This window comes from Scyliorhinus canicula, chromosome 6 (genome assembly GCF_902713615.1).
Source record: "Scyliorhinus canicula chromosome 6, sScyCan1.1, whole genome shotgun sequence".
NCBI classification, from domain to species: domain Eukaryota; kingdom Metazoa; phylum Chordata; class Chondrichthyes; order Carcharhiniformes; family Scyliorhinidae; genus Scyliorhinus; species Scyliorhinus canicula.
This window is the reverse complement of record NC_052151.1, coordinates 41957457-41981576: the sequence shown is the minus strand read 5'-3', so window position 1 is coordinate 41981576 and position 24120 is coordinate 41957457. Positions and strand designations below refer to the sequence as shown.

Genomic DNA, 24120 nt, shown 5'->3' with positions numbered 1-24120 from the left:
AGGCTTAACCTTGCACATGACGGTGTGAAGTTGGCACTGTAAAGAGCCTCCCTCCAAACCCTCTCCTCAAAGCCCACACCCAGCTCACCCTCCCACTTCCTCTTTACTTCCTCCGCTGCCAATACCTGCCAACAGATATCTGAAATCTTACCCTCCCCCAACTCGGCCAAGGACAGGACCCTGTCCATGAGTGAGTGACGGGACCAGGGGAAATGAAGGAAGCTCCTTGCGTAAATAAATCACGCACCTGAAAGTACCTGTATACATTCCCACTTGGGAGCCGGATCTTCTCCAACAACTTGTCTAGACAAGCGAACCAAGCCTCCAGAAACTTGTCCCTGAACGTTTCCAACCCCTCCTTCTCCCATGCCCTAAACGATGAATCTAGGCCAGACGGCACTAATCTATAGATCCTGCAGATGAGAGCCAACAGCGACATGGAACCCAGTTTAAGATGCTGCCTAAATTGATTCAAATCCTCAAAGCAGCTATCATCACTGGGTTGGAAGAAACCTGGCAGGGGAAAAAGGGAGTGGCGCTGTAACCAGGACACTCAGCCTCGAACCTATGCACAAAAACCATTGGTATTTTTACCGATCATTTTTTTCTTTTTTTTTTTCTTTTTCATTTAAAACAAATTTGTAACATTTACAGAAAAAAGGCAATAAGCAAAGAACCTTAACATGGCGAAAACAAAGTGGGAAAAAAACAAACAAAATACGGCACTTCCCCTGTCAGCTCTGTTTGCACAGCCCACATATGGTCCTCTAAACTAAAGTGGCTCCCCCCCCCCCACCTCTCCCCGGATGCTGCTGCTGCCAGTACCCTAGACTTCTCCCTGAAAGTCGAAAAGTGACTTCCCCCTCTGGGGTATCCCTGGTGCCAACCCCTGGCCCACTTGTGCCTTCCATACCCTACCGCACAGCAGCCACCCGCCTCCCTCCCCAAACTTCCCTACTCCAAAAGCCTGAACTCCCAGGTTAGCCACCTGCTTGGCCTGAGCTCGCCCCTCCTCTGACGCTCCCTAGTGCCCCCTGACCTACGCTAGCCTCGCTGAACCCTACCCTTGGCGCCTGTCTACTCGACCCACAGGCCCTTCCACCCACACAGAAAAGACCCATTAACTTGATTGCATTCCTTAGTGAGTAAACAGCTACTCTCTAAAGGGCATTTACATAGCCCTTAACCAGCCCAGAGCCAGTACCCCAGAACAGAGGCCCCACTTCCCCGCCGAAAGATACTGACTGCAGGGCCCCCCTCCCTCTCCTCCCCCACCCCCTCCCCATCCCTCTCATGCAAACCCCCGAAACAATGCGCCCTCCAACCGTCCCTCCAGTCCATATTCTCTGCCAAGACTAAGTACCTTCTTGAATGGAGCAGTACACTACAGATTAAATTAACAAACCGCCACCACATTACATCACTGGAAGCCAAAAGTCCTTTAGTTCAAGTCCAGTTTCTTCTCTTAATTAAAGTCCAAACCTGATCAGGACAAATTAGATTAACAAACTGCCGCCACTGTAAACTGTGTCCTTCAGTTCAAGTCCAGTTTCTTCTCTTTAATAAAAGTCCAAACCTGATCTGGCGACTCAAAGTAGTAGTGATGCACTTCGAACATTACCCAAAGCTTAGCTGGATACAGCATTCCAAGCCTCACCTCCTTTTTAAAGAGGGCCGCCTTTACCTCGATGAGCCCCGCACGTCACTTGGCCAGCTCCGAACCCAGGTCCTGGTAGATGCGCACCTCGCAGTTCTCCCACCTACTGCTCCGCTCCGTCTTGGCCCACCGCAGCACACGTTCCTTGTCTGAAAGCCGGTGGAAGCGAACCACCAGGGCCCTCGGTCGGTTGCCTGCCTTGGGCTTCCTTGCGGGGGCTCTGTGCACCCCATCCAGCTCCAGGGGTCGAGGGAAGGCCCCCGGTCCCATCAACGCCTCCAACATACTCGACACGTATGCTCCCGCGTCCGATCCCTCACTGCCTTCGGGAAGGCCAACGATCCTTAGGTTCTGTCTTCTGGCTCTGTTTCCCAGCTCCTCAAGCTGCTCCTGCATCCTCTTTTGGCGGGCGTTCAGTTCCTCCACCTCGTGCTCCAGCACTGTTATCATGTTTTCCTGGCTGGAAAGCTTCGACTCAACCTCCTTGATCGCCTTCTCCTGGACCGCCTGTGTCTCGAACATTCGGTCCATCACCGCTCTCATCAGGTCCAGCGTGTCTCTTTTCAATTTGGTAAAGCAGTTCTTGAAAAACTCCATCTGCTGCTCCCTTGGCCAGTGAGCCTCCGCTCCCTTGGCCAGTGAGCCTCCGCTCTCTGGTTCCTACCGTCCGCCATGCTTCGCCGCCCGGTCTGTTGTCCTCACTGCTCCTGCTTCGATCCAAGCTGCTTCACTCAACCACTCTTGGTCCAGCCGTCCATATCCCGGGGGGGGAAATCTCTTCCCTGTTGTTTCCTCCACCGATTCAGGTCACAAAGTCCCGAACAATCCGGTCGAAAAAGGTCTGTTAGCCTATCACCGGCGGGAGCAATCGGACCTGTGACCTACTTCATCCTGGCCGCCACCGGAAGTCCACCAATCGTTTTTCTCTGGTTCTCGACCCTTCTGGCAATGGAACCGTACTAATAAACCTTTTCTGCACCTTCTCAGAAGCCTTCACATCCTTCCTAAAGTGCAGTGCCCAGAATTAGGCGCAAAACACCCATTGTGGCCAAACCAATGTTCTATAATGGGTCACCATAACTTCCGAAAATGTTAGAAATACTCAGAAGGTCAAGCAGCATCTGTGGAGAGAAACAGAGTCAATGTTTGAAATGAAAGGTCATTGACTTGAAACATTTCTCCACAGATACTGCCTAATTATTTCCAGCATTTTATTTTAACTTCAGACTTTCAGGACCTGTAGTATTACTTGTGTTTGTCATAACTTCTTAGCTTTTGTACTCTGCCTTTATATATTTATAAAGCTCTGGATCCTACATGCTTTTTAACCCCATTTTCCAACCTGTCCTGCCAGCTTTAAGATTTGTGCATACTTATCCCCACATCTCTCTGGTCTTGCACACCCTTTAAAATTGCACCCTTTTATTTTGTATTGTCTCTTCGCTTTCTTCCTACCAACATGTGTCACTTCACATTTCTCTGCATTAAATTTCATCTGCCGTGTGTCTGCCGATTCTACCAGTCTGTTGAAAATGAAAAATGAAAATCGCTTATTGTCACGAGTAGGCTTCAATGAAGTTACTGTGAAAAGCCCCTAGTCGCCACATTCCGGCGCCTGTTCGGGGAGGCTGGTACGGGAATCGAACCGTGCTGCTGGCCTGCTTGGTCTGCTTTAAAAGCCAGCGATTTAGCCTTGTAAGCTAAACCAGCCCCTGTTTATGCCAGTTCTTGAGGTCTCTCACTATCCTACTCATAATTCACAGGAATTTCAAGTTTTGTGTCACCTGTAAATTTTGTAATTGTGCCCTTCAAGGCCAAGTCATTAATATACAATCACAAAAAGCCTGAATACTAACACAAACCTCTGAGAAACCTCTCTGCATTGTTGCTCGTTCTGGGTAAGTGTGCTTAACACTCAATTTGGCTCTGTTTCGTTCCTTAGCTTTGGAGTCGCCAGGTATCGTTAAGATACCGCCACAAGTTTCAAGTTCAAGTTCAAAGCAATAAATCCATACACCAGTTAGTAAGTTCAAACAAGACACGTTTATTATATTACAGTAATCTACTAATCATGCATATAAAACTATAAGACTAGGCTAATCCTACCACTAATAGGCCAAATGCTTATCTGGATAAGGGGACTGCCGGATCAGGGAACAATGGCCTCTAGCTCTGTCCTGGGTCCGCAGGCTTCCAGTAGTTATGGACTGCATGTGGCGACTAGGGGCTTTTCACAGTAACTTCGTTGAAGCCTACTCGTGACAATAAGCGATTTTCATTTCATTAAAGGGGGTCAGGAGTGTCTACTCTCGTAGCGTGCGTTGTATGACACTTACGTGTTGGCGGCTGCTGTCCAGGCCTCTCCTCCTCAAGGTTCTTCTGCTGCAACGGTGTTCTGCTGGGAGGGCTGGCTGGTCAAGGAGAGGCTGGCAGAGAGAGAGAGCTGGGGTCGGGGTCTCTGTCTTATACCTCTCTCAGGGTCTGGCGGACTCTCTATTCACTTGCAATCGATTGGGTCTCTTCCCAATCGATTGATTTGAATTCCCCAATAACGGGGCAGTTCCTCGATCCCTGGGCGGTTCTTGGGACTTATTGTTTTGGACTTCTTTTGGCGCCGGAAAGTCTGGCCTTCCATTAAATGTATCAATTTGTGTTAACTTGTTTCCATTGTACCTGGGGATCGCCCGGTATCGCCTCATTAGTATGTTAACTTGTTTTCTTTCACAGTGCTGTCTGGTTTCTGCAGCATTCAGAACTGGTTTCTGCAGTAGCCAGAATACACAAGCGCTTTGCAAGCTGCTTGCTTTTGCAACATGTCCATTTTCCCTGCATTCCTTGCAATCTTCCATTTTGTGTTGGGCAGTGGTCACCCCAGGTGGCTACAGCATTCCCTCCTCCAGTCAAAAAAAAAACCTAACCATTCAACACTGCTTTGTTTTCTGTCGTTCAGCCAACTTTGCATCTATCCTGCCCCTCTCCTTTTTTCCTATGAGCTTAAACCTTGCAAGCAAGCCTTTTTTTTTTAACTAAATGTCTTCTAAAAGTCCACATCAACCACTTGACCTTCATCAAGCCTCTCTGTTCCCTCATTAAAAAAAACTTAACCAAGTTAGTCGAACACAATTTGCCTTCAACAAACGTGTGCTGACTTTCCTTTAATTAGTCCACATTTATCCAAGTGACCATTGATTTTGTTTCAATGATTTTCCCCACTACCAAAGGTAAACTGCTCCTTTTACACCCCTTTCTGAACAAGGGTTTATCGTTTGCAATTCTGGAGTTCACTGACACCGCTGCTGTCCCTGGAACAGAAAGTTTACTTTTTCAAGAATGCATTGGTGGCATTGGTGGGATGAAAGGCTCAAAACCGCATTTGGACTTCAATCTGCACTCAATTTCTTTTGTCGTCCCCCCCCCCCCCCCCCCCCCCCCCGCTATGGGCAATGCCACAGGAGGTCACCCAGTTAACTAGAAATATCGTCCATCAATCGCAATGACGCAAGTGATTCCTCGCTCCCCCCCCCCCACCCAACTCCCACCCCCCCCACCCAACCCCCACCCCCCCAACCCAAGTGTAACAACAACATAATGTATATTAAAACAATCACTTTCTGCACTGTGCGGTCAAGGAGTTTACCCAATAGATCTCAGAGTGCGCTTAAAATGATTTACAACAATTAGTCTTTAGGCTTTCAAGGGACAGGCTGCACTTCACAAAGCTGGCTCGCTGAAGCAGTTTAACTCCTGTTGTAAAGTTGTATCTCTTCCCATTTACTGCAAGCGCAAAAATAAATCAGTCACGTTAAAGCGAACAAGATAATATCGAGCATTTCTGAAGAGGTAGGCTAATATGTTCAAATCCCATTGTGCAAAAGAAATTAGTCGAGTGCAACAGGCCAGATTGGAGAACGTAATTTTCAGACTAAGACATTTGACAGCAATAGTTTTAATAGTATTGCGCAGCACTACATTAGCTGCAATAAACAGGAAAAGTAACTAACACACAAGCTAAAGTACCAAATATATCAACGTGTTCATTATATTAAAGAAATGGCAATTTTTTAAAAAATCACTTCAGTCTGTGAATTGAATAAAACCATCTTTTAAAATAATCCGATTTCTCAAGATCCCTGGCTGAAGTTCAGCATCAATAATTCACACCTATTTCAAATACACAATGAAATGGATTACATCTCAATCCAGTAGTTCAACTGGTGCAGATATTGAAACCAGCAAGTTTTAAGATAGTCTGCCTCGAACCTACCGTCTGTGAAACAGAGACATGTACAGAAATTAGTGAAGGGACAATCGACACACATCTGATTAAGACGATTGTGAAACTGAATGACGACTATTTCTGTGTTATAGTTGTTTTCAAGATATCTGCTTTTCAAGAACAGTCTGCTGCTAGCTCCTTCACAGCAATGGCAATGTCACAGATGTCAGAATGTTCGTCAACCATAACAACATTATGAACCACCCCCCCCCCCCAGCCCATCTTCGGTTTAATAGTCGTAGAGTAATTCAACCAATTCAGTGTGAAAACTGATTCAGCAATTGGTAGACATGCTAGTGAAAACTGCAAGGGAAATTATTCCCCCCCCCACCCCCTCCCTTCATCCCACCAAACAACTGTTGAAAATGCAGGATCTAACTTACAAGAAAGAAAATGTCCAAGAATACAGGAAATTCCATTGTTATCTCACATTTGTTTTCGTATTGTAAAATTCAGTCGTCCACAAAAATAAAATATAATTTGGCAATTAAGGTACTGCACTGAGCTACAGGCCTTAATCTAAAATGCTCAACGCTTCAGCATAGCAGCAACGTCCATTGCATTTGTGTCTTCTTGACAGAGAACGAACATGTCACAGGCTTAATCCATGCAGATCAGGTGAGAGAAGGACTTTGAACACAGAGTACCCAATTCATTTTTTATTCCAATTAAGGGGCAATTTAGCGTGTTCAATCCACCTAACCTGCATATATTTGGGCTGTGGGGGCGGAACCCACGCAAACACGGGGAGTATGTGCAAACTCCACACAGACAGTGACCCAGAGTTAGGATCGAACCTGGGACCTCGCCATGAGGCAGCAGTGCTAACCACTGTGCCACAGTACTGCTCCGAGCAGCGGGTTCTCTGACCAGTCACTGTGCAAGACGTGCTTCATAGAATCACTACAGTGCAGAAAGCGGCCATTCAGCCCACTGGGTCAGCACCAACACCTCGAAAGAGCACCCTACCTAGGCCCAATTCCCCGCCGTGAAACTATACCCTAAGGGGCAATTTAGCATGGCCAATCCACCCAGCCTGCACATCTTTGGATTGTGGGAGGAAACCGGAGCACCCGGAGGAAACCCATGCAGACGTGGGAGAATGTGCATACTCCACGCCTTTACCTGATGTCGGAATCGAACCCGAGTCCCTGGCACTGTGAGGCAGCAATGCTAACGACTGCCACCATGCTGTCCTTTTATTTAATACATTGCTCTTGAGAAGGCTGTGGTGAGCCAAATTGCAGTCCATTTGGTGTAGGTACACCAACAGTGCTATTAATAATACTAATAATAATAATTATTATAATAATCTTTGACAAATAATAAGCTTTGACAAAGGGTCATCTTTTCTCTCCCTACAGATGCTGCCAGACCTGCTGAGATTTTCCAGTATTTTCTCTTTGGTTTCAGATTCCAGCATCTGCAGTAATTTGCTTTTATAATAATAATCTTTATTGTCACAAGTAGGTTTACATTAACAGTGCAATGAAGTTACCGTGAAAAGCCCCAAGTCGCCACATTCCGGCGCCTATTCGGGTACACTGGACTGAGGGAGAATTCAAAATGTCCAAATTACAACACATCTTTCGGGACTTGTGGGAGGAAACCTGAGCACCCAGAAGAAACCCACGCAGACACAGGGGGAACGTGCAGACTCCGCACGCCGGGAATCGAACTCGGCGCTGTGAAGCAACAGTTCCAGGATTTTGACAGCAACGGTGAAGGAACGGCGATATAGTTCCAAGTCAGGATGGTGTGTGGCTTGGCGGGGAATTTGCAAGTGTTTGTTCGGTGAATTGGACATTCGGAATTCTCCCTCAGTGTACCTGAACAGGTACCAGAATGTGGCAACTGGGGGATTTTCACAGTAACTTCATTGCAGTGTTATCGTCAGCCTACCTGTGACACTAATAATGATAAAGATTATTAATATGGAAGTTGGGGAGCCCAAATAATGAGCAGTTTAAAAAGAAAAGGCAAAAAAAAGGGCAGCCCGGTGGCGCAGTGGATTAGCACTGCTGCCTCACGGCACCGAGGTCCTAGGTTCGATCCCGGCTCTGAGTCACTGTCCGTGTGGAGTTTGCGTGGGTTTCGCCCCCACAACCCAAAAGATGTGCAGGGTAGGTGGATTGGCCACACTGAACTGCCCCTTAATTGGAAAAAATAAATTAGGTAGTCTAAATTTATTTATTTCTTTAATTTAAAAAGTTGAAAAAAGTCAGTGATGTCTCATTTCCTGGATTGAAAGCAAATAATTGTATCCAAAAATGATCAGAACTAGGTTTGCATTCTCAACTACTGAAGTATGGTGTTGAGAGCTGCTTGCTTCTACTGTAGGTGGTGGAGGTGGACCGTTGTGAAGACAAATCTCCTGGCCCCGATGGGCTACACCCTAGAGTTCTGAGAGAGGTGGCTGAAGAAATAGCGGAAGCGTTGGTTGAGATCTTTCAAAAATCACTGGAGTCAGGGAAAGTCCCGGACGATTGGAAGATCGCTGTTGTAACCCCCTTGTTCAAGAAAGGATCAAGACAAAAGATGGAAAATTATAGGCCAATTAGCCTAACCTCGGTTGTTGGTAAAATTCTAGAATCGATCGTTAAGGATGAGATTTCTAAATTCTTGGAAGAGCAGGGTCGGATTAGAACAAGTCAACATGGATTTAGTAAGGGGAGGTCATGCCTGACGGACCTGTTAGAATTCTTTGAGGAGGTGACAAGTAGGTTAGACCAGGGAAACCCAGTGGATGTGGTCTATCTGGATTTCCAAAAGGCCTTTGATAAGGTGCCACACAGGAGGCTGCTGAGTAAGGTGAGGGCCTATGGTGTTCGAGGTGAGCTACTGGCATGGGTTGAGGATTGGCTGTCTGACAGAAGGCAGAGAGTTGGGATAAAAGGTTATTTTTCGGAATGGCAGCCGGTGACCAGCGGTGTCCCACAGGGTTCAGTGTTGGGGCCGCAGCTGTTCACCATATATATTAATGATCTGGATGAAGGGACTGGGGGCATTCTAGCAAAGTTTGCCGATGATACGAAGTTAGGTGGTCAGGCAGGTAGTGCTGAGGAAGTGGGGAGGCTGCAGAAGGATCTAGACAGTTTGGGAGAGTGGTGCAGGAAACGGCTGATGCAATTCAACGTGAGAAAATGTGAGGTCTTGCACTTTGGAAAAAATAATCCAAGCATAGACTACTTTCTAAACGGTGAGAAAATTCATAATGCCAAAGTACAAAGGGATCTGGGAGTGCTAGTCGAGGATTCCCTAAAGGTAAACATGCAGGTTGAATCTGTGATTAAGAAAGCGAATGCAATGTTGTCATTTATCTCAAGAGGGTTGGAATATAAAAGCAGCGATGTGCTACTGAGCCTTTATAAGGCTCTGGTTAGGCCCCATTTGGAGTATGTGTCCAGTTTTGGGCCCCACATCTCAGGAAGGACATACTGGCACTGGAGCGTGTCCAGCGGAGATTCACACGGATGTTCCCTGGAATGGCGGGTCTAACATATGATGAACGGCTGAGGATCCTGGGATTGTATTCATTGGAGTTTAGAAGGTTAAAGGGAGATCTAATAGAAACTTACAAGATAATACATGGCTTAGAAAGGGTGGACGCAAAGAAACTGTTTCCGTTAGGCGAGGACCCGTGGGCACAGCCTTAGAATTAGAGGGGGTAAATTCAGAACAGAAATGCGGAGACATTTCTTCAGCCAGAGAGTGGTGGGCCTGTGGAATTCATTGCCGCGGAGTGCAGTGGAGGCCGGGACGCTAAATGGCTTCAAGGCAGAGATAGATAAATTCTTGATGTCGTGAGGAATTAAGGGCTATGGGGAGAATGCTGGTAGGTGGAGTTGAAATGCCCATCAGCCATGATTGAATGGCGGAGTGGACTCGATGGGCTGAATGGCCTTACTTCCACTCCTATGTCTTATAGTCTTATGGTTGTGTCCAGTATTAGGATAGAAGATATCCCTGCATGTAAACATTTTACAAATACTTATTTTTTCCTCACAAGCACTTTACTGAAGTTGCTAATCTGATCATTCTTCATTCTTGTTGGGGGGGGGGGGGGGGGGGTCTCAAGCATTTTTTTAAAAAGAAAAAGTGCTTGAAACGATGATCCACTGCAGTTTGAAATGCCTAACTGCCCTGATCTTCTATATTTTTGATATTCAGCCTCTATGCTTGAAATCTAGATTCAAACCCTCCAACTTATTTTCTAATAAAGGTGACATTTTTTAGAAATTCTAAAGCTGAATCAGTGTATCGGACAGGCGTAAGAGGGAACAGAATCCAGAGGAACTCATTCAAGTTGCTCGGAAAACAAAAAGTGATGCGCAACAGGAGATGAACCTTGATTATGCCCAAGAAGAGTAACAGATTTACAGGAAAGTCCTCATGGAGTCACTGATTTATACAAAGGTTTAGCAGACACACCTAATCGGATTTGTTAAATTTAGGAAGAACTGAACAACCACAATAACAGTGAATCATTAATACGGCTGTATAATTAAAACAAATTCTACTACTAATGAAGAAAATTGAGGAAACAATCCACTTTGCAAAGGCAGTTATAACAGACGGTGAAGACAAAAGAAGTTGTTCTGCTGCATCTTAATCCTGAATTATTTAGCTGTCTTGTAAGATGCTTGTACAACACTCATTGTTACTTCTCAAAGCAATTTTGTGCAATTTCAGTAACAGCTTGGTTCGGTTGGTAGCCCTTTGCCCCTTGGCGCAAGTGGTTTGCAGTTTTAAACCTCATTCCAGCAACTATGCTTGACTGGTGATGGGGTTAAATTGGACTTACAAAAGTGGGATAACCTCCACCTGTCCCTGGGGGGCAGGGTCCAGACGATTAAAATGAATACCTTCCTGAGGTTTTTATTTCTTTTTCAATGTCTCCCCACTTTTCTCCCCAGTCCTTCTTTGTTAGGGTTAACAAGTTGGCGTCCTCCTTCATTTGAGCGGGCAAGGCCCCATGGATCTGTAGGGCCATCTGTTATAACTGTGTTTGCAATTTTCTCAATTTTCCACAATTTTCTTTGTTAGTTTAGTGGTACGCAATTTGCTATTTTATTATTGGGTGACTAAAATTGAGAAGCTGTTGGAGTGGTATAGCGATCCGAGTTCCATATGGAGACAGATGGAGAGTTAATTTCAGGGCTTTAGTTTGGGTGCCTTGGTAACTGCCTCACTTCTGTTCTCCCCTGCGAGGTTTTCTTCGAACCTGGTGGTGGTGTCTACCCTGAGGATATGGAAGTAATATTTTAAGCTTAGCTCCATGTCATTGGCCTCTATTATTGGTACCCATCTTTTTGTGCTGTCAAGTTTGGACTCGACATTTAGGCCAATGGAGGGGAGGAGTCTTGAGATATTTGGGGAGGGGCGGTTTTCCAGCTTTAGGAAGCTGTCGGTAAAGTTTCAACTCTCTGCAGCGGACTTGTTCTGATACTTACAGATTTGTAACTTTTTTCAAAAGACACTTCCCTCATTTCCCTTGTCCGCACCGTCCTCCCTATTGAGGAGGATTCTGTCTTTAGCCGGGTCTGGTGGGGTGGGGGGGAAGCATTTCGGGTATCTATGGCCAGCTGTTGTCAGTGGAGTCGACAGCGGTGGATGAGGTGAAGGTGAAGTGGGAGGTGAGGAGAACCTATTTCGGACAAGGTAGTGTTGAGTGAGGCACTTTATGGGGTACATTCCACATCCTCCTGTGCGCGGATCAGCCCGATCCACTTTAAGGTGGTGCATAGGGTTCATCTGACCAAGGCTAAGACATGAATGGAGGACAAGTGTGAGTGGTGTTCTGGGGGGCCGACTAATCACACTCGTGTGTTCTGGTTGTGTCCCAAGTTGCTAAGCTTTTGGGTCTCTGCCTTTGGCACCATGTCAGTAATTCTTAACGTCGAACTGGAGCCTTGTCCTTTGGTGGCCATTTTCAGGGTATCGCACTCACCGGTGCTGCCGATAGGGGTGAAGGCGGATGTTCGCGCCTTTGCCTCGTTAATAGCCTGGAAGAGAGTTCTGTTTGGATGGAGGTCTCCCACTCCGCCCAGTACCTTGGCCTGAATGGGTGACCTCATGGAATCTTTGCACTTGGAGAAGGTCAAATACACGGTCAGTGGGTTGGTTGAGAGGTTCTACTGGAGTTGGCAGCCATTCATTTCCTTTCTTAATGAGTCAGTTACCATCAATTGTTTGGGGGGGGGGGGTGGTTTGGATGTGATCTATAATGTTGGTTGTGTTTCTTTTATAGTGTAAATTGTAACATCCTTTTTGCTTATGGTTACATTGGTAAAAATGTAAAATCTTTAATAAACATAGTATCAAAAAAACCTCACTCCAGCAAGGGTGGTAGAGGCAGAATCCCTAGTCACATTTAAAAAACACACTTGGATATACATCGTAAGTACCTAAGCTACAGAGTAACACACCAAGAGCTAGAAGCTGGAATTTGGCTGAGTGGTGCATTTTTGGGCAGCATGGACCACAAAGGGTCAAATAGCCTCCTCTGTGTCATAAGTATTTCTAATACAAATCCAATGTGGCTGGATAGCTGGTAGTTCCCTAACAAGTAGGTTATTGAAACTCTACTTGCGTAAAGTGAATAAATGAGTGAATTAGGTTGCTATGCTCCATATTCGATATTGCTTGCCACCTTTCTTGACTCATTTTTTAACAGGAATGATGAGACACCCTAGTATTAAAACTGTCCAAACATATCAATAACACATCTCGACAGGGTTTTGAAACACCTGAGGCTCTCCAGCTGTTTCATTCATTGCAGAGGCTGATACAGCTGGAACCTTCATAACTGTATTGAAGGGATCTGGGGATGCGGAGTTCAAAATGCTTGTGAATGAAAGTGGAGGTGGACCGAAACACAATTCCCATCCGAAGGAATGATGACTTTCCAAGACTTGGTGGAATGATTTGGTTGTTATTAATCCTAAATGAAGTCATCTATTGAGCAAAAAGGCCTGTCCTGCAGTGTTGGTCAACAATGGTATCTGGGCTATTCATGAAGGCCCCGCATTCTCAACCTTGCCCCTCGCCTGAGGTGTGGTGACCCTCGGGTTAAATCACCACCAGTCAGCTCTCCCTCAATGGAGAAAGCAGCCGATGGTCATCTGGGACTATGGTGATTTGACTTTTACTTGAATGAGAATGGGTGACCTTGGATGCAAACGGTTGTGAATGGAATCACATACAATGCGAAGTTTAAGAAAATGAAGCTATTTTTGTTTTAGTAACTGAAGAGTTTTTACGTAACAGGTTGGTTGGCCTCTTATTAGCTATTCTTGCTGTGTAATTTGTGGAGGTGAAGAGGATCCTTTTCAACTGAATGTCATTGTGATATCTCTTCACAGCTGGAACACGGCACAAAAGTATTATAACAGCATTGACTATCATAGAGAAGTTTAAAAACTCAGTCTTGTGAAGTATACTGCAGTAACTCAGTAATTGATATTTTGCAACTTTTAACTTTGAAATGTTATAAAGAGGGGGCTGGGGGGGGGGGGGGGGGGGGGAAGAGGGTCTGTTGGAGGACATAGCATGTTTTATTCATTAGGACCTTGAAATTGATGACTAATAATAAGCTTTATTAATGTCATAGGTAGGTTTACATTAACACTGGAATGAAATTACCGTAAAAATGCTCAATGTTTCTCAAGCATGTAACGTTGGTTGACACGTTGGTGCTATACTGTGAGTGCTGCATTGTTAGGTACTAAATGGCAGTTCAGACACAAAACATAAAAGTATCCTGGGCTTTATTAGAAGAGGTAAAGAATATAAGTGCAAGGAGGCGATTCTGAACTTAAGACACCAGTTAAACTTCAGTTCTGGGGGCCACACGACAGGAAGGATATGAATACATTGGACAGAGTGCAGAGGAAGTTTACAAGAATAGTTCCAGGAATGAGAAACTTCAGTTACGAGGATAGATTGGCGAGGCCGGGTCTGTTTTCCTTACAGAGAAGGCGGCCAAGAGGAGTTTTGTTCGAGATGTTCAAAATCATGAGGGTGCCGGACGGAGCAGATGGGGAGAATCTGTCCCCGCTCGTAAAAGATCAAGAACGAGCGGGCACAAATTTACGGTGATTTGCAAAAGAAACAAATGTGATCTGAGAAAAAACTCTTTCTCACGCAGCGAGTGGTTTGGGTCTGGAGTGCACTGCATGGGAGTGCTGGAGGCAGGTTCAAATCGAGCCACTCAAGAAGGCGTTAGATAATTATCTGAATCAAAGCAATGCACAGTAGCACAGCGAAAAGATAAGAGAATGGCACTAAGTGATAATGCTCATTTGGATAGGCTGAATGGCCTCCTTTTGCACCCATAACAATCCTGTGATATATCAAGCTTCATTCACTGGTTTAGCAAGGCCATAAACCTGACAACACCGTTGCGAGAGTAGAGTCTTCCCAGTGTTTTAATCAACATTTATCCTTCAACACCATCACAAACAAATTTAAAAGATTGCCTTTAAACTCACTGCACTGTAGGGATCGTGCTATGTGCAAAATTGACTTTATCTTAATTGACTCATAATAATAATCACTGCTCTTGGATGGAGGTTAAAACTTTCCATATAGGATCCAAAATGGCTCTTTGGGGTTTCAAAAATAGAGCATAAATTTGCTCTTACATTGTCAAATCAGTCACAATTTCAAAAAAAAAAAGTTTCTTTCCTCTATTACTGGGCTCTACTGCTTCCTTCACACTAGTTTTTGTTGTTAGTGTTCAAATGTACATCTACCCTGCTCATCCCACTCCCATCCACGTTGGCTGAAGTAACAGATGTGACAGTAAGCTTGGGGGACCAGTCACGGTCCCACAGGCAGCCTGTATAACAGTAGGTAAGGCTGTAAGAGGGCTGTAACACACAGCTGCAATCTGTTCAGACTGTCCACTTCCAAAATGGCATCCTCGGCACAGGGACTTCGCTGCTTGAAATTATCGCTCTTTTGAATGACACATTTCTAACCCACAGGAATTGTTGCAATGTTGGCTGTATGACCTCGATGGCATGTATGTTAATATTAAGTAAATACTCCGGTGCCCAGAATTTCTACGGCCCTTGTAATAAATACAGTGCCAGTAATTAAGCTTTTTAAGAAAGCTAACAAATAATACAATACGAGATATGGGGGGGGCGGGGGGGGATTGTTGCGTTCATTCTCCTGTTGCCCCTCAGGCGATGACGTCTCCTTTGGGGAGCCGTGGGGGTCCCAGGATGAGTGATCCATATTCAGAGGGACATTGAGATGGGGTAGGCCTGAAGGTCGGGCCCAGTCCTTATCCTTGGTTAGTTCTTCCTAAGAGTGGCGGTTGGTTGGCCGGCCTTTGTTTTGCTTTGTCCTAATATGGTGGATCCAAGGGGTTAGTTCTGACAGTTCTTGCTCCTCTTTTTTCTAATTTTTCTTCGAGGGGTTAGGAGCGTTAGCTATATTCCTCTTAATTTTTACGCCCTTGCGGGATGGAGGTGGTCGTGTTGGAAGGTGGGCCTTGAATGCACGGACAAGGTGCCCCCTCAGTTTGGGGGCTGCGCTGACAGCCCTCGGTGGTATAAGTTCCCCCCCCCCTCTGTCTTAGACTGGGACAAGGCTATATTCCTTTTGTGACTTGGATCTTGGCTCCAAGGTTACATTTTGCCCTATTGGGGGCGGTGCTGATGTCTTTTGATCTCTTTTGTCCTCGGGAATGCGGTTGTGGGAGTTTGATTCTTCGATCTTAGTTCTTGTTCTTGCTGTCTAACTTTCTCTGTGGGAGACCCTGGATTGTTAACATGGGCCTGGTTGTGTCCGTTTCTCTCCTTGAACTTTTCTTTGTCTTTTGTCATCTCGAACGTGAGGGTGACTGCCTGTCCCAGTTTGGAGAATACTTGAAATTGTGCTGTAAGAGTCAGCCGAATTCTCCTTAATACTGGGGTTCTTGGGTATAGCTTTCTGCATTTGGATTTGTTTATTGTCACATGCACCGAGGTACAATGAAACGTATTATTCTGCGTACAGTCCAGACAGATCATTCTATACATGGGAAAACATAGGACATACATAAATACACAATGTAAATACATAGACACAGGCATCGGGTGAAGCAGACAGGTGTGTAGTACTACTCAGTAGAGATGTGTGAAGAGATCAGATCAGTCCATGCGAGGGTCATTCATGAATCCTGTAACAGCGGGGAAGAAGCTGTTTTTGAAACTGTTCCGCTTCTTTCATTCTATTTTTAAGCAATGGGTGCGACGTTGGTCTAAATTGCTGCCTGTATCCTGTCAGGTGCAGAGGGGTCGTTTTTCAGTGCGTGGGGGGGAACCGGTTGGGGATTTTGTCCCTGATTCTTGCGGTCCTGCTTGTTTCTCACGCTGTAATGACTGTAGTTTTGGGCTATACTGGTTGTAGATTGACACCGACACCTGTAATTGTCTTTTTGCTGTTGCTTGATTTGTGTGAATTTGTGTAAAAACTGCAACTTCCAATAAACAGACGGGTTTTAAAAAATCTTATGTCTGCTTTTGTCAGATATAGAGGAGGCAGTGGCTTAATGGTATTGTCGCTGGACTAGTAATCCAGAGACTCAGGGTAATGCTCTGGGTACCCAGATTAGAATCCCACCATGGCAGATGGGGAAACTTGAATTCATTAAAAAGAATATGTGGAATTAAAAGTCCGATAGTGGCCATGAAACTATTGTCGATTGTTGGGAAATCCCACCTAGTTCACTAATGCCTTTTAGGGAAGGAAATCTGTTGTCCTTACCCAGTCTGGCCTACATGTGACTACAGGCCCACATCAATGTGGTTGGCTCTTAAATGCCCTCAGGGATGGGCAGCAAATGCTGGCTCAGGCAGCAATGTCCACATCTCATGAACAATTTTTTAAAAAAGCATGCACTGTCAATTTTATTAACTATTCCTATGTTTATATTTATAATGGAAACTGCCGAGGTTGCCATAACCATAATAAGGAAAAATTATGTAATACTAAAATTGGCTCCGAAATACTGCTTCACAGCGCCAGGGTCCCAGGTTCGATTCCCGGCTTGGGTCACTATCTGTGCAGAGTCTGCATGCTGTCCAGTGGGTTTCCTCCGGGTGCTCCGGTTTCCTCCCACAAGTCGCGAAAGACGTGCTGTTACGTCAATTGGACATTCTGAATTCTCCCTCTGTGTACCCGAACAGGAGCTGAAATGTGGCGACAAGGGGATTTTCACAGTAACTTCATTGCAGTGCTAATGTAAGCGGCTTGTGACAATAAAGGTTATTATTATTATTGCAGTGTCCAAATATCACATGATCTTTGATCCGTTTCAGCTGAAACCATGTTTGACCTTGAATCACAATAAGTGCCACCCAGAGGAATCAGTTTAGTAGACCAGAACAGCTAAATGAGAGTGGTCTCATTAAAGAGCACCAGTAAACCTGCTGCTCTAAATATTACCTTTAGTGTCGCAATAAAAATACAGCAAGTCAAGGAAATTAATGAGTTCGCAAGGTTTGCTTTCAAAAGAAAAGCACTTCATTGGTTTTGAAGCAATGCAAACAGGAACATTAAGTAAACCTTACTCCTGGATGAGCTAGAAATGCTGATATCTAATTATCCTGGTGTAATGTTAATGATCAGCAGGCCTCTGCTGATTTAAAATCATTTACAGACAAGTTCCAAAACCTTCACAAACTTTTCACTTCAGTTCTGCCAAATACAGACTCTTTGAGGCAATGCTTAAAAATGCAATGACCCAGGATTCACGAGTATGAAAGTTTTGGTTGCAAAAACATGGGTTTTCTGGGTTAATATTAATTAGGCAGAGAATTAGAGCTAAAGCAATGCTTTTCAAACCTTTTGTCTGTAGGATCCATTTTCAAATACATTAAGTAAACCTGGACACTGTCAGATCCCCCACAACCTAAATTATAACGCTATAAATTTGGAAGGTGCTGCACGTGAGCTTTGTTACATTAAAACTTGTAAGAAATCCAAATCGGCTATTTACTTTTGTGTCTCGCTCGGCTCTCCGAGGAACGTGTGCCCCTCCAAGGTGAGACTTTCATCCCACTCTATGCTGTTTATGGTGGCCGCACACTCATTCTTTTCACATCATATCGCAGGCAACCAGAGAGTCTCTAACGAACCCCCAGGAGCCCAGTTTGAAAACCATTGAGCTAACAAATAAAATGACATCAATCCCCAGGCTCCACATTAACAAGCAGTATGCCTTTTCTTTGATGGTGAAATGGTATTTTCCAGAATACGGGCTGTACGTGTTCCACTCTGGGTGCTGCAAGCAAAGACTAAAATATGTTTGCATAGAAGAGTGCTCAAGCTAAAGCTTCACAATTAATTATATATCAGCCAACGTGGTTCCCCCATTTAACTGTCACAAAGGTTATCCAATACTTCATGTTTATGCGTGAGGGAAAGTGTAATGGAGTCAATGCAGTCAGAGGGTTAGAAACTCCAAAGTAAACAAAGACTTAACAGTGAAAAAAAATCATGACGTTAGTGGTGAAAAAGGACTGGAAGAAATCAGTCAGTTCCTGCTACAGCCACGATTAAAACTCTCAGGAGGGCTTTACAGAAAATTAACAAATTGCTTATAACAACTTGAAATTGCAGTGGCACATGGCACCTATATAATATTCAGTAAGTGAACCGTGCTCAAAGCTGGGAATATTTAGGGACTGAATGGTACAGCTCACTGGTGCCAAGAATAATATACTTTATTTCCACCAAGTCTATTCTAAGTAATAGGTAACAGAGCATATTAAAAGAAGCTGTACATAGCTGGGCAATATGCCACAGAACTCAATCTTTTCAAGACTAAAACAGTAATTTTGGAATGTTTCACTTCATTTAAAGAACACAGGTCTTGAAATTAAACAGTGTGAAGATTGCAACCCCACCTCTGAAATTTCGACCAATTTTAAAAGTGTAAAGTCCCATTCAAGGATTCAAGCACATAGAAACCCCATAGGAACCCAGTCAGCCCATAGAGTCAGCACCAACCCTCCGAAAGAGCACCCCACCCAGGCCCACACCATATCTCCATAACCCCACCTAACCTTTTGGGCACGAAGGGGCAATTTAGCATTTCCAATTCCCTACCTGCACATCTTTGGAAATTGGGAGGAAACCGGAGCACCCAGAGGAAACCCACGCAGACACAGGGAGAACGACCAAACTTTGCACTCACCCAAGGTCAAAATTGAATTTGGGCCCCTGACACCGTGAGGCAACAATACTAACCACTGTGTCACACAGCCACATGGGCAGCACCGTAGCACAGTGGTTGGCACTGTTGCTTCACAGCACCAGGGGTCCAGGTTCGACTCACTGTTTGGATCACTATCTGTGCGGAGTCTGCACATTCTCCCCGTGACTGTGTGGGTTTCCTCCGGGGGCTCCGGTTTCCTCCCACTAGTCCCAAAGGACACGCTTCTCATGTGAATTGGACATTCTGAATTCTCCATCAGTGCACCCGAACAGGCGTTGGCATGGAGCGACATGGGGATTTTTACGGTAAATTAATTGCAGTGTTAATGTAAGCCTACTTGTGACACTAATAAAGCTTATTATTAGTCATCAATTTCAAGGCCCTAATTAATGCTGTGTCCTCCAACAGACTCTTCCCCACATCCCCCCCCCACTTTATAACATTTCAAAGTTAAAAGTTGCAAAATATCAATTACTGAGTTACTGCAGTGTACTTCACAAGACTGAGTTTTTAAACTTCTCTATGATAGACAATGCTGTTATAATGCTTTTGCGCCGTGTTCCAGCTGTGAAGTGATATCACAATGACATTCAGTTGAAAAGGATCCTCTTCACCTCCACAAATTACACAGCAACAATCGCTAATAAGAGGCCAACCAACCTGTTACGTAAAAACTCTTCAGTTACTAAAACAAAAATAGCTTCATTTTCTTGAACTTCGCATTGTATGTGATTCCATTCAAAACCGTTTGCAGCCAAGGTCACCTATTCTCATTTAAGTAAAAGTCAAATCACCATAGTCCCAGATGACCATCGGCTGCTTTCTCCATTGAGGGAGAGCTGACTGGTGGTGATTTAACCCGAGGGTCACCACACCTCAGGCGAGGGGCAAGGTTGAGAATGCGGGGCCTTCATGAATAGCCCAGATACCATTGTTGACCAACACTGCAGGACAGGCCTTTTTGCTCAATAGATGACCTCATTTAGGATTAATAACAACCAAATTATTCCAACAAGCCTTGGAAAGTCATTATTCCTTCGGATGGGAATTGTGTTTCGGTCCACCTCCACTTACATTCACAAGCATTTTGAACTTCGCATCCCCAGATCCCTTCAATACAGTTATGAAGGTTCCAGCTGTATCAGCCTCTGCAATGAATGAAACAGCTGGAGAGCCTCAGGTGTTTCAAAACCCTGTTGAGATGTGTTATTGATATGGTTGGACAGTTTTAATACTAGGGTGTCTTATCATTCCTGTTAAAAAATGAGTCAAGAAAGGTGGCAAGTGATGTCGAATGTGGAGCATAGCAACCTAATTCACTCATTTATTCACTTTACGCAAGTAGAGTTTCAATAACCTATTTGTTAGGGAACTACCGGCCACATCGGATTTGTTCCTCAATGCAAGAGACCAGGTGCAGACAAGGCTCTTTTCACATCTGTTTATTCAGACATGCAGAGGAGCCGTAGCCACAAAATGGTGTATGGACTCCCTGAGCGATGCATTGCAACAATAATTATACCTTTGGTTATCTTAAAAGTAATCTGCATATACCAATCACAAGCATACATTAGTTCTGAAGTCACTGATATCCAATGACAGCTAATCGTTCAATTGCTTCATTTATTCCAGGTGAATATAGTTAACCAGTTACAGCCTCTGAGCACTTGTCAAATTATAATATTTAGTTACTAACAAAGCACGCCTACATGGTTACACCATCTGAACCACCACACCTGCAGACATTGGCCGTTATGGCTAACTTCTTGAGGTTTATTAAAGTTCTCACTCTCTTGTCCCTTGTTCAGTTTGTTCATGCAGCCCATCTGCAAGTGTGGGAACTTCACAGAAACACTTCGCAATAGCTCCTCATGGGAATTCTGCTGTACATCATTCACAGGGAAATTCTACTGCAATTAATTTAACCTCTTCACCGCTAAATGATCAACATTTATATGCTAAGAATCGGAGAGCTAGTTCTATACAGGCAACACATCAACCACTTCCATTTATGCCTTTTAAGTGAGCCAATTTTAGTGGTATTAGGATGGGTGGCTAAAGAGGTCAAGTCAGATCCTAAGGGACAAGAGGGAGCTGAAGGAAAGACAGGTTTAAAGAGGAAATTACAAACTGAGGGACTAATCTGTTGAAAGCACACCCGCCAATTGTGGGATGAAGTGTGTGGGGAGTCACAAGTTCTGTGAGAAGAACACAGTTCTCTGAAAGTTGGAGGATTGGAGAAGGTATTAGAGATGGGAATAGCTGAGCTCAAAATTAAGTTTAAACACGAGGGTAAGAATCTTCAATTTGAGGCAAACGGAAGCTAATGTAAGTTCGTGAGCGACACTTTGTGCAGATGAGGATAGATCCTGTGCCACCAGCAGCACTGATTCACCAAATGTGGTAACACTCTGGTAAATAATCAGGAGGAGATGGCCACTTGCAAGTCATCAATGTTGACTCCGGGTTCCATGAGGTTTCTTGCATCAGGTCAAACATGAGCAAGGAAGTGAAATGAAATGAAATGATAGGAAAGCCGCCATCGTCCCCGAGAACCATAGGAGAGAGCTCACTGGTGGCGACTTAATCTGAGGGCCACCACACCTCAGGCGAGGGGCAAGGGTGAGAAGGCGGGATATCTTAATGGATAACTGCAGCCGGTACGGGAATTAAACCTGCGCTGTTGGTATCACTCCACATCACAAACCAGCCGTCCAGCCAACTGAGCTAACTAACCCCCAAATGATCAAGGAACTCTCCTGCTGATTGCCTTCTACTATTCTCCTTCAGCTGATGCATCAGTACTTCTCCGTTTGAACAATACTTGAAAGAGACACAGGGTAGGAATGGTACAAAATGTACTCGGGCTGGGGTGTTCAAAGTTCACCATCAATAATATTTCACCAATATTAATCAAACCTGAAGGACATAGCATCCAAACTGCCCCTGTGGCAGGGAGTGAGAATACAAACTGGAGCACAAAATCCTTGTCCTTATCAATCAACCTGCCACAGATGCATCAGTCTGTGGCAGGAATGACCACCGTCCAGCCATTTTGGAGACAAACCCCCACCTTCATACCAAGGACACCCTCCACTATGTTCTATAGTATTTCCACTGTGCTAAATGGGATAGATTTAGAAAAGATCTCACAGTTCAAAACTCTACTCCATGAGATGCTGCAGGTGTAACAGCAGAATTCCAACACACTCTGTAACTTCTTGGCCCAGTTTATCCCTCAATTTATGAATTCAACAAGACAGGGGAACAACCCTGTTTCAATGAGTGCAGAGTAGCACGTCAAGACAAACACAAGATATCTGGCCTTTATTGCACCAGGGTTGTTCCCCTGGCTTGATGGTAAAGCAGCTCAGTGTTAAGTGACAGCTATTATCGAACAGTACATGTTGACTCATGGAATAACTACTGCTGAATACCCAGTGTTTCTCACCAAAAGCCAAGGGTTCAGCATAGTTTTCGACTTAAAAATATTTGAATGCAACTGCTTTCGCAAACTGGTCATAGAATCTACATTTTCATGCTGTAGAATTTTGCTGCAAAATTTGACAGTGGTGGGCACTTTGAATGTTTGTGGAAGGGGGTGCAATCAACCGGCTGCTGTGCCCTGGATGGTGTTGAGCTTCTTGAGTGTTGTTGGAACTGCACTCATCCAGGCAAGTGGAGAGTATTCCATTACACTGCTAACCCGCGTCTTGCAGATGGTGGACAGGCTTTTGGGGGGGGGGGGGGCAAGAGGGAGTTACTCGCCGTAGGATTCTTAGCTTTTGACCTGCTCTGGTAATCACAGTATTAATATGGCTCGTCCAGCTCAGTTTCTGATCAATGGCAACCACAGGTTGTTAATTGTGGGGGATTCAGCAACGGTATGTCAAGGGGCGATGGTTAGATCCTCTCTTGTAGGAGGTGGTCATTGCCTGGTTCTTGTGTGGCACGAATAAACTTGGCACTTGTCATCAGTGTTCAAAATATGCAAGATTATTTACATTAATGCACAACACTAATTGTTAACAAAGGAAATTAACTCAGGATTAGTGTTTAAAAACAGAAATATTGAAGTTAGAAGGAGATTTTCAGGAAAAGGGTTTATTAGGATATTAGAATGGTTTAGAGTCAACAGCAACATTTAAGATGAGAATAGATAAGCCTGATGAAGAGTATTGCAGGGTACTGTGAAAGGGCTGGAAAATGGGCCTGAATTGATACAATAAAGTCCCGATGCCCGTGGGGGTTACGCTGCTGTGAAAACTCGAAAGCAGCAAAACGGCAAACGACAAACATACATTACGATCGGAGTCAATTGGATAGGTTTCAGTTGTCCTAAAATTTCACATGTAAAAAGGATCAAAGGCAATAAAAACTGTTTGAAATTGGCAATAAAAACTGTTTGAAATTGAAAGAGAAATTTCCTAGAAAAATTGTTTAATCAAACATGAAAGCAAGAAAAATGGAAATTTGTCGCACCTACAGTACTTTACCTGAGAGTGAAGGTAGACCACGATCAGGAATTAAATCGCAGCTCCAGGTGCAAACAATAGAAGGCCATGCACGTGCAATGCACACTTTCTACTGCAGGAAATGTGTCGTGGACACCTTCCATTTTTTAAACATCATTTTGGTGGTTTTCCCTCTCTGTGGCATTTTCTGAAGTCAACTTCTCTTTTTTTTAAACTTTCAAAATCATATTTAAGTGAACATCTGAGTGAACTGGTGTCCAAAGACTCTTGTGTAGATAAGCAAATTCGCAAAAGAGGAAGTCCTGAATGGGAGGAGTTATCTGGGCTGTGAAATTCTCACGAACGACGCACCTAATGACTACCTTGCTGTGCTGAAACTTACAATTATCAATGATACATTTTGCTTATAGATATTATCAGGTCTCCCTATAATAGTGTCAAAGCTTAAACAAGAACATTTTCCAAATAAGGAAACTTGCGCAGTTCTTGTTGTTTA

The 24120-nt window shown here is 44.5% G+C and overlaps 1 protein-coding gene across 4 annotated transcripts in view; it reads right to left on the bottom strand.

Annotated features, from left to right (window-relative positions):
• Nucleotides 1–24120, bottom strand: part of pdss2 (prenyl (decaprenyl) diphosphate synthase, subunit 2) — a 262929-nt gene that overhangs the window by 135535 nt on the left and 103274 nt on the right. The gene's annotated exons all lie outside the window — the stretch shown is intronic.